The sequence below is a fragment of the Dermochelys coriacea genome, chromosome 11, assembly GCF_009764565.3.
Source record: "Dermochelys coriacea isolate rDerCor1 chromosome 11, rDerCor1.pri.v4, whole genome shotgun sequence".
Classification (NCBI taxonomy): domain Eukaryota; kingdom Metazoa; phylum Chordata; order Testudines; family Dermochelyidae; genus Dermochelys; species Dermochelys coriacea.
In genome coordinates this window covers 68,754,930-68,767,029 of record NC_050078.2, presented here as the reverse complement: position 1 = coordinate 68,767,029, position 12,100 = coordinate 68,754,930, and the positions used below count along the sequence as shown (strand labels likewise).

The window sequence follows — 12,100 nt, the reverse complement described above, 5'->3', positions numbered from 1 at the left end:
GATGCGTAATGAACAGGCCTACCAGTGTGTGGAACATGACCTGGCACTCAGTAACCCATGCCCTTGGCTAGCAGGTCAGTAGTGAAAGCATTGTACATCCTACAACAGCGTAGAAAATAGAAACAGGCATAGCAGTTGTGGCAGAAGCGACAACAGCAATGAAGACAGAGCAGGCTAGCGAGCAGAGTGCATATATGCAGAGCCCTTGCTGGGCTTCTATTTTCCACGCTGAAGCCTGTGCTGTTCTGTCTTCACTGTTACTGAGATCCATGCTAGCTGGATTCAAGTGAGCTCAGGTAGGCTAACCTGTGCAGAGCTTTTGCTATGTAGACATACCCTTAATCTTGATCCAAGATAATCAGGTACTTACAAGTGAGATTTTTTTGTACTGGATAGTATAAAATTATTCAGCCTGTCTGATTCTAAAAGCAATCTAACAGTTTCGAAAAATGCAAAAAGAGTTCTTTGAAACCAGAACTATTCTTGGAACTCTGCATCTCCCTCAATGCTTTGATTAGCATAAAACTTTTGAATTTAAAAGAACTTCAATTTACTAGTTGAAAAGATTGATTGATTATAGACTAATTCTTGCCAGTGATGCTTCTAACTACCAAAATGATGCTGCTTTATTAAATGAATTTTAAATTAACAAGGCTTTTCGTAGGTGGTAATCATTATTATTACAGCACACAGGCACTCCTGTGTCTGAATACCACAAAAGCATTAAAAGTAAGGAACATGATTCTTAATATACTTATAAATTCAGACTAATAGACTTTAAGGCTAGAAGGGATCATTGTGATCCTCTAGCACGAATTCCAGCATGTTGCAGGCCACAGACGCAAACAGAAAACCATGCACCCACTCCTGTAACAGACCCATAACCTCTGGCTGATTTACTGAAGTCCTCAAATCATTATTTAAAGAAAGTTACAGAGAATCCAGCATTTACTCTAGTTTAAACCAGCAAGTGATCCAGGCCCCATGCTGCAGAGAAAGGTAAAACCCCCCAGGGTCTCTGCCAATCTAACCTGGCAGCAAATTCCTTCCCAACCCCAAGTATGGCAATCTGTTAGACCCTGAGCATGTCAGCAAAATCCACCAGCCAGACACCTCGGAAAGAATTAACTGTAGTAATGCAGAGCCCTCCCCATCTAGTGTCCCCTCTCCAGCAGGCACAGATGGGCCACATGCCATTGTAGATAATCTCATCATATTATCCCCTCTATAAACTTATCAAGCTCAGTCTTGAAGCCAGTTAGGTTTTTTGCTCCCACTGCTCCCCTTGGCAGGTGGTTCCAGAACTTCACTACTCTAATTGTTACTTAATTCCATATTTCTAAAACTACCTCCTTTTGTTTAAAAAAAATGCAGTTGAGGAGCTGGAATTCCTACTTTGAAGGAGAGGTATTGTATAGAAAAGTGTAACAATTACAGATAGTTCCATGTTAATTGCCCGTCAGGTCAGTTTCTTAGGGTGCAATGTGTGTGATTTAAACAGAAAGCCATACATTCACAAATCAGATATACTCATCATCTAAATAGCAACAACTTACCTTTATCTAACCTGCACTAAAATGACATCTTTTTTCCCTTTTTTAAAAAATTATTAATCTAAAAGAACAAGTTAGATGTCTGAAAGAAAAGCTAAATCTTGCTTTCAAAATAGAAAAAGTTCACTATATTTCAAAGACATGTTAGGGATTAATAGAGATCCCTGATAATACTGCTAGTTTCTCTCATGAAGTCATAGAAATGGATGTTGAAATATCTAAACATATAAATGATGTTTCTGCATACTTGATGGCCAATCAAAACATGGTAAGTATATATTTTTTGCACTGAAATTATTAAATTAGCACATTGGAAGGCTGTATCTTTTCACCATGTTCTGTTAAAAAGATCTTTATGGCAACATACATAGAGATTACTGTGCATTTTCTTTTGTTTAAAAATGGGTTTTGTCATGAATGGAGCACTGATGTCAGGTGAAGAGCCACTAATCAGTTTCAAATCTTCAGCATTCTGAAGTTCTCAGCATGAATTAGCCCTTCCACAATTTAGTGTCATATACAGCAGTCCTTTCTAAAGCAAAATTCATGTTGAATATGCACTGACCCTAATGGGAGTTTGACTAAGGAATGAAGAATTAATAGTTTTTAAAGATTCTGCTACTTAAAATGGGGAATATTATGGGAACTGGCAGCATTCTGAAAATGAGAATGAACTAAGTGCAACCACCATAAATGACTGAAGTGAGCCACAACCAACACTCCCATCTGTCCAAATATAGTCTGCCACCCTGATCTTCTAACACTTCTCTGATGGCACCAGTTCCTCTGTAGTGAAGACCTTCTCCCATTTTACCTATATGCTTAATGATGCAGGGCATCATGGAAAATTGTTCCCTTGAAAATTTTTTGACCAGCTGTACATATAAACTACCCCTGACAGGTGTTTGTCTAACCTGCTCTTAAAAAATCTCAAGTGATGGAGATTCCACAACCTCCCTAAGCAATTTATGTCTGTGGTTAACTACCCTGACCATTAGGAAGTTTTTCCTAATGTCAAACCTAAACAGCCCTTGCTGCAATTTAAGCCGATTGCCTCTTGTCCTATCAACAAAAGTTAATAAGAACACATTTTCTCCCTCCTCCTTGTAACAATTTTTTCTGTACTTGAAAACTGTTATCACGTCCCCTCTCTTCTCCAGACTAAACAAACCCAATTTTTTCAATCTTCCCTTACAGATCATGTTTTCTAGACCTTTAATCATTTTTGTTGCTGTTCTCTGAACTCTCTCCAATTAATCCACATTTTTCCCAAAATGTGGTGCCTAGAACTAGACACAATACTCCAGTTGAGGCCTAATCAGCATGGAGTAGAGTGGAATAATTACTTCTTGTGTCTTGCTTACAACCCTCCTGCTAATTCATCCCAGAATTATGTTTCCTTTTTTTTTTTTTGTAACAGTGTTACACTGTTGACTCATGTTTAGCTTGTGATCTGCTATGACCCTCAGATCCCTTTCTTCAGTACTCCTTCCTAGGCAGTCATTTCCCATTTTGCATGGGTACAACTGATTGTTTGTTTCTAAGAGAGTACTTTCCATTTCTCCTTATTGAATTTCATCCTGTTTACTTAAGATTATTTCTCCAGTTTGTCCAGATCATTTTGAATTTTAATCCTATCTTCCAAAGCACTTGCAACCCCTCCCACCTCAGTATCATACACAAACTTTATAGGTGTACTCTCTACGCCATTATCTAAATCACTGAGGAAGACAAGAAACAGAACTGGACCCAGAACTGATCCCTGCAGGACCCCACATGATATGCCCTTCCACTGATAACTCCTCTCTGAGAATGGTTTTCCAACTAGTTATGCACCCCTTATAGAAGCTCCATCTAGTCTGTATTTCCCTAGTTTGTTTATGAGATGGTCATACAAGAAAGTATCAAAAGTCATATTAAAAGTCAAAATATACCACACCTACTGCTTCCTTCCTATCCACAAGACTTGTTACCCTGTCAAGAAATGCTATAGGGTTGGTTTGACACGATTTGTTCTTGACAAATCCATGCTCACTGTTACTTCTCACCTTATTATCTTCTAGGTGTTTGCAAATTGATTGCTTAATTATTTGCCCCATTATATTTCCAGGTACTGAAGGTAAACTGATTGATTTGTAATTCCCCAGGTTGTCTTTATTCCCTTTTTCAAAGTTTGGCACTATATTTGCCCTTTTCCAGTCCTCTGGAATATCTTCCATGTCTTTTAAAAGATAATCACTAATGGCTCCGATATCTCCTCAGTCAGCTCCTTGAGTACACTTTATGGCTCTAGCTAATTTAATCTTGTTTTCTGCCAGGGGCTTTTAATTTTGTCCCTACATACTTGTGTTTTTTTTTTATATTCATCCTATTTTCCACTTTTTGTAGGACTCTTTTTGGAGTTTCAGATCATTGAAGACCTCCTGGTTAAGCCAGGTGGTCTCTCGCCATGCCTCCTATCTTTCCTACACAGTGGGATAGTTTGCTCTTGTGCCCTTAATAATGTCTCATTGAAAAACTGCCAACTGTCTTTAATTGTTTTTCCCCTTGGACTTGCTTCCCACAGAATCTTACTTACCACCTCCTTGAGTTTGCCAAAATCTGCCTTCTTGAAATCCATTATCTTTATTGTGCTGTTTCCCCTCCTTCCTTCCATTCCTTAGAATCATGAACTCTAACACTCTATCACATCACCTAGATAATCTAAAGATATCTAATCTACAAATCAATGTTTGGTCCAAGCCAAGAGAAAGCTCTCTGGGCACAGAGTGAAGGTGCCTTCATCTGCAGCTTGTCATGGAAAAGAAGGCACTGAAGCAGCTGGGCAGTGCATGACCTTTTATCTTCACCTCACTCATTTCAGAATGTTTGGTGCCACAAGAGGTTCTCACGCAGTTACTATAAGCTCTGCTTTTCTAGAAGACTCTTGATGCTCATCTGTTCCAAGATGCACATCTCACACATGGGAATATACAGGAGCCATGTAAGAGCCACCTTGAAGAAGATTACATATTATCAGCCACAAAACTCTGCTAATATATATATCTCAACCTGTTTTCCTTGGAAAAAACCATCAAAATGTCATTGTGGCCACATTTAGTATTAACTGTTAATGTTAACAGTCTAATAAAACAATGATCCTTAAAGAAAACTAAGTAATACATAAAATTCAATTTGAAAAGAATTATTGGTAATAGCATAAAATCTGACAGATTCATTAAGGTCTATTTTCTAAGCCTTGTTTTGGAGTGCAATTGTTCGTGTAGTCATGTCCATTTGATAAGGTCTCCTCTATGTAATGTTTCCTAAAAACATAAAGCACAAACAAGTGATCATTTCCATTGCTGGGTATCTTGGAACAATGAGAGGGTTATTAACTGTTCCTTCAGGTGGGGAAAATGTGAGTCATTGCTATGAATTAGAAAATAAAATTACTCTGAATTTATGAAAAAGTAATCTCCATTGCTGAAATGCCAAGGCTTGGTTTACAAAAGGATTTACCACCCTATAGTGATAGCAGCTTCAAAAACTACATAGTGTCTGCATGTTATGAACGCCTCTCATAAAATTTCTGAAATATATTTTCTCCTGATATTTATGCAACACTAAAACCACAAACCATTCCAATCCTTTTGAATAATACTTTGTATTATGTGCAGAAAACCATAGGTTCATTAAGCTTTGCTTCTTTTTGGATCCAAATAAAGCCACACCCTCTGTACATGAAGGCCATGGTGTCTTGCAAAATACATGAATATTTTGACATAATCTATTATGAAACATTTGGATCTTTCTCTTAGAAATGGGACAGCTGGGGGTAATTTGGGTTTTCAAAAACCCTGGTTATATTTTTCAAATGAAAAACCAAATCCATACCTGGTTTTGGTTTCAGATTAACGGTATACAGGAGTGGTGTCCACTGGCTGATTGCAAAGCAATTGTTGGTGTGCCTGGAGTCTGGAGATGGTGGATTGCATGATACTGACTCCTCCTTCTTATTTCCAGCTATTCCTACAAGTGTCCAGGCTCCGAGTCAGGGGACTGGTGAATGTGGCTACTTTGTGCTTCCCACCCCAGGTTATTTTCCTTGCAGTCCTCAGTGAAGATCTTCTGTTATACACTGTGTTTCTTCACCCCTCAATCAATATTGCCTCTCACTAATACTTTAAAGGCACTTGTACAACATCTATTTACCAGACCCCTCATAATTAAAAGACTTCCTCTCCTTGCACTATTGTCATCTTGGTCCACTGGTAGAATTAGCCAACAAGGAATCACAAAATAAACTCTTTGTAAACTTAGGTAAAGTGTTTGAAACTTGGGGGAGGAAAGTCCCACATCACACAAGGAAAGAATAAATGTTACAGGAGTCATAGAATCATAGAATATCAGGGTTGGAAGGGACCCCAGAAGGTCATCTAGTCCAACCCCTTGCTCAAAGCAGGACCAAGTCCCAGTTAAATCATCCCAGCTAGGGCTTTGTCAAGCCTGACCTTAAAAACCTCTAAGGAAGGAGATTCTACCACCTCCCTAGGTAACGCATTCCAGTGTTTCACCACCCTCTTAGTGAAAAAGTTTTTCCTAATATCCAATCTAAACCTCCCCCATTGCAACTTGAGACCATTACTCCTCGTTCTGTCATCTGCTACCATTGAGAACAGTCTAGAGCCATCCTCTTTGAAACCCCCTTTCAGGTAGTTGAAAGCAGCTATCAAATCCCCCCTCATTCTTCTCTTCTGCAGACTAAACAATCCCAGCTCCCTCAGCCTCTCCTCATAAGTCATGAGTCCTCCTTGCCCCTTCTATTGTCAGTCTGCTGTACAGTAATTACCAGAAACAGCAAGCTGTGGAAGAGCTCTGATGATACCGGAATTTTAAATGGTGATTTTAAATTGATTGTTGAATCAGCACCTGACAACAGCTTTGCATTGGAGGCAAAACCTACTTGTATCAAAAAGTCACTCATTAGTTATGACATATTAAAAATGATTTATGGAAACTGTGGGCTGGGCTGTGATTTCCATAGGGAGATTATGGATAGTAGTAAAGTTCCAAACATGACTCAGGGCATGTCTACCTATGGAGGCTATGGCAGCACAGCTGAGAGAATGGCAGAGCTGGAATTAGAACCAATCCTCTAATTCCCAACCCTGTGCTAAACTGCCTCATCTGCTTTTTTACATGCTAAACTGGATTCTGGAACCATTACAGAATCACAAATTAATTCCATTCCTGATAATTTCCCATCTGCATATGATTTTCAGGAAGAAGATGTGGCTGCTTGCTGCCTCATCATAACAAAAATCAACTATAAAACTACTATCCGAAATTTGCATCCCAAGCAAGAGGGAAATAACTTGCAGGGAGAGGCTTCAGACTCAGCTGGATGAATAAGCATCTCAAAAAGATTATTAAGAGCAAGCAGAAAGCCCATCAGGAAGAGAAAAAGGGGTTGATAAAAAAAGTGACATTGTGGAGGTCAGAAAATGTAGGAATACAGTGAGAATTGCTACAAATCAAGTTGCATTAGTTCTTGCCAAGGATATTAAAACAAACTACAAGAGGTTTTTTTAGTTATACAAATAAAAAGAGACTAAGAAAGGATGAGTTTGGGTCGGTATGCAGTGTGGATGGGAAGGAGATTAAAGTTAATCTAGCTATAGCGGAAAAACTAAATTAATACTTTCCCTTGGCTTTCAATGATGATGATAATATGAAAAATGTGCATGAAGTCATTAAGGTTGATGGAAGTGAATGTCTAGAAATAGAAACTACTACCCCTGAGATGGAAGAAAAACTTAAAGAGCTTAATTCACTTAAATTGGGGGAATCAGATAACTTCCATTCCAGAACACTGAAAGAAATGGCACATAAGATTACTAGTCTGGTAGCAAGGATTTTAACACATCTATTTGAGGGTAGTACCATATGACTGGAGAAAATAAAGGTATGACTTTATAGCTAACGTCATACCTATATTTAAGAAAGGGGAAAAAAGAAGGTAAATCATAAAAGGAGATGTAATGCAATATGGGTTTACTAAAGGTAGATCATGCCAGACTAACCTGTTTTCCTTCTTTGAGAAAATAACTGAGTAAGAGAAGTACAGTAGATCTAATATATTTGAACTTCAGTAAAGCATTTAACATGGTAGCACATAGGAAATTATTAGTTACACTAGGGAAGATGGAGATCAGTACACAAATTGTAAGATGGATAAGGAACTGGCTAAGTGGGACAACGCAATGATTTGTGCTGAAAGGTCAGTTAACAAAGTGGAGGGATGTTACCAGTGGAACTCCTCAAGGATCAGTCTTGGAACAAATCTTATTCAATATTTCTATTAAAAACCTTGGCAAAAAAAGAAGGTATATGTTAATGAAATTTGCTGAAGATACAGAGTTGGGAGGCATTGTCAATACAGAGGAGAATCAGAACATTTTATAGAAAGATCTGGAGGATCTTGAAGAATGGAATGACAGAAATAGGATGCAAAAAGAAAAGGAGTACTTGTGGCACCTTAGAGACTAACAAATTTATTAGAGCATAAGCTTTCGTGAGCTACAGCTCACTTCATCGGATGCATCTGATTAGCTGTAGCTCACGAAAGCTTATGCTCTAATAAATTTGTTAGTCTCTAAGGTGCCACAAGTATTCCTTTTCTTTTTGCGAATACAGACTAACACGGCTGCTACTCTGAAATCAGAAATAGGATGAAATTCAATAATACAAAGTGTAAAGTCACGTACTTAGGATCAAATAAAAAAAAATTTCTGCTACAAGGATCATTAGTTGGAAGTGACAGGGAGAAGAGAGAATTGGGTATGTAGGTTGATCACAGGATGATTATGAGCCACCTGTGTGATGCAGCTGTGAAAAAGGCAAATGCGATCATAAGATGTATAAGGAATCTCCATCCTTACAGGTTTTTAAGGCCTGGCTTGACAAAGCCCTGCCTGAAATGATTTAGTTGGGGTTGGTCCTGCTTTGAGCAGAGGGTTGGACTAGATGACTTCCTGAGGTCTCTTCCAATCCTAATCTTCTATGATTCTAAGGCATTTCCCAGTAGAGATAGATAAATATTAATGCAATTGTACAGGGCACTGTTACAACTTAATATGGAATCCTGTGTACAGTTCTGGTCACCCACATTCAAGAAAGATGAATTTAAACTGGAACAGGTGCAGAGAAGAGCTACTAAAATGATCAGGAAAATAGAGAGTCTATCTTATGAGAGGAAACTGGTTGAGCTTGGCTTGTTTAGTCTAGCAAAAAGAATGCTGACATATGATTGCTTTCTATAAATACATTTAGGGAAAATACCAGGGAGAGTAAAGAGCTATTTAAGCTAAAGAGCAATGTTGGCACAAGAACAACTGGGTATACACTAGCCATTAAAAAGAACAGGAGTACTTGTGACACCTTAGAGACTAACAAATTTATTTGAGCATAAGCTTTAGTGGGCTAAACACACTTCATCGGATGCATGTAGTGGAAAATACAGTAGGAAGATTTTATATAAACAGAGAACATGAAACAATGGGTGTTACCATACACACTATAACGAGAGTGATCAGTTAAGGTGAGCTATTACCAGGATGACTATGTCTGGAGATGGGATATTGGACCAAGAGGGCCATGGCTCTGAAGTGGCACCGAGCATTCTCTCTCTCAGGGCTTGGCTGGCTAGTTCTTGCTCACATGCTCACAGTCCAACTAATTGCCATATGTGGGGTTGGAAAGAAGTTTTCCTCCAGGTTTGACTGCCAGTGACCTTGGAGTTTTTTGCCTTCCTGTGCAGAATGTAGGTGCGGGCCACTTCCCAGAATTATCTGGGTATGTCTCACTTAATCATTTCCCTGCCATTGTGGGGTCCTTGGGCATTGTTGCATCTGGGTTCCTCCTAATTTGTGCCTGTGGCACATAACAGTCTATTCTCCTGTGGACTGTAATACTTCGGTCTAATTTCCGTAACTGGGTATTGTGTCGGTGTTTGTGGCCTGTGTCATACAGGAGGTGAGACTAGATGGCTGTAGGTCCCTTCTGGCTTTAAAATCTATGACTTTAAAACAGTGATGCAAGTAGATTTTAACTCTTACTGGTAAGGTATCGACCCCCCAATTCCGCCTCCTCACAAAAAATGTTCTGTGACTAGAGCCCTGAGTGGATACAAATTTATACCCACGGATGCGGATATCCGTGGATAGAAATCAATATCCATGGAACCACAGGGCTCTCCCAGGAACCGCAGTGGCAAAAGGAGCAGAATGTGGTGCCCGCACCAGCAGCTCTTCCAGCATGGTTTTACTGCCCCCAGCCTTTTAGAAGTCCTAAATTAGGCACCAGAATCATTAGTTACTTTTGAAAATTTAAGTCATGATCTTCTAAACCTTTACTGATTAGAAATGTCCTTGTGCATTTTCATTTCAGTCAGTATGTGCAACTGATCTTGTCTTACCTTAGAGACTAACAAATTTATTTGAGCATAAGCTTTCGTGAGCTACAGCTCACTTCATTGGATGCATCGAAATGCATCCGATGAAGTGAGCTGTAGCTCACGAAAGCTTATGCTCAAATAAATTTGTTAGTCTCTAAGGTGCCACAAGTACTCCTTTTCTTTTTGTGAATACAGACTAACATGGCTGCTACTCTGAAACCTGACCTTGTCTTGTAGAGGAGCTGTTCTTCTACTGCTCACAAATATTGCTCAATATGGTAAAAGAGCTGCTGAGAGAATCTTCTAGCTACTTGATTCTTTTATGTTTTCAAAGTTATGTCCCTATGGTATTGTATGTACTGATGTTTGAATGTGACAAGAAACTGGATGAAGACAGGCTGTGAACAAAAGAATATTTTCTTTGTCTCTGTTTTTTTATGTCTGAACAGCTTATTGTAGACCTGGGCAAATAACTGATGGTTTGGTTTGATGGCAGTTCTGAATTTTTTTAAAAAAAATTGGGTCCAACCTAATCTGAAAACTGCAAAAAAATTCAGCAAATAAAAAAAAATCAATTTGTGGCATTTGTAAAGGGATAGATTTGGGTGACAATGGTGGAGGCTTCCCTTATAAGCTTGAACCCAGTGGTTAGAGCAATGACAGGGAGTGTGGGAAACTTTGGTTCAATTCCCCCCTCTGCCTGATGAGCAGAAGGGATTTGAATTTGGGTCTCCCACATTCCTAGTGGCAATTCATAGTCACTCATAATGACAATGAATTGTAATTGAGCTAGGGAAAGAGATTTCAGAATGACCCTCTAACTTAGTAGCTAGGGCACTTACCTAGGCTGTGGGAAACCCAAATCCTGGCTCCAATGACTATTTAATTATTTACAAAAAGGAGAGACTGGTACTAAAATACTCCATACCCTAATGGTAAGGGCACTTTCCTGCAATGTGGAAATTTCTTCTCCACATCAAGCAGAGCAGGGAATTGAATCGGGGTCTCCCATCTTGCCAGTGAGTGCTCTAAACACTGTGTTATAATAGTCTAAACACTGTGTTATACACTCTCTTTAGTGGTGTGCAGCATGACACCAAATCCCCAAAATACGTATTTTAGATAAAACTATTCAGCAAATTAGTGTCAAACTCACAAATAATTTGCGGTTAATCAATATGGCAATAAATTCTGTTGTGACTTAGAATCTGACTTTAATGGGTAGGAAAGAGAAAAAGGCGGAGCATAAGAACCTGGATAAATAATATAAAAACCACTGAATTGGTATATTCTCACCGTAGTCATGCAACTCCAGTAACTAGTGGTGGGTGCTGAGCAAGCTGATGCCCCACACAAGAGAAGAATATACTCCTAAATGTATTTTCCACCTTTTCTATATTATTGTGAATTTAATACATTGACACACAATCTTTTCCTACAAAGGACCACACTGGATTTTGACAGGTTTCAGAGTAGCAGCCATGTTAGTCTGTATTCGCAAAAAGAAAAGGAGTACTTGTGGCACCTTAGACACTAACACATTTATTTGAGCATAAGCTTTCGTGACCTACAGCTCACTTCATCAGATGTGACTGAATGCATCCGAGGAAGTGAGCTGTAGCTCACGAAAGCTTATGCTCAAATAAATTTGTTAGTCTCTAAGGTGCCACAAGTACTCTTTCTTTTTACTGGATTTTGAATCAGCTTTCTAGAATGACCGTTGCTGGGGAAAGTTAAAGAGCTCTGTTCTTCACTGGATGTCCATTATTACCAAGGATTACAGTATGAGTATATGGCCAGAAAAAGTTACCCCTTTAAATCAAGTGTTAAGTGTATTAAATTCACAGCACTGAACTCAGTAACCAAAACACAGCTAGAACAGCTGCAGTTTGGTAGAGATTAACTCTGTAAACATCCCCCTCCCAAAGCTCCTAACGTCTGCCCTCAGGCAATACACTGAAGATGAGAACAAACTGATCCTCTGAGCTACCTCTGAAATGATTGTTTATGGCATGTTTATATTATATAGCAAAGGGATATAGGAAAGCACCAAATTCATTGCCTTTTGTGTGAATAAAGGCTTAGGAAAGAGCTCTCTAGAAGTCAACTA

At 38.9% G+C, this 12,100-nt stretch overlaps 1 protein-coding gene across 5 annotated transcripts in view; it reads right to left on the bottom strand.

Annotated features, from left to right (window-relative positions):
- Window positions 1-12,100, bottom strand: part of SPAG16 (sperm associated antigen 16) — a 723,462-nt gene that overhangs the window by 463,342 nt on the left and 248,020 nt on the right. The window lies entirely within an intron of this gene.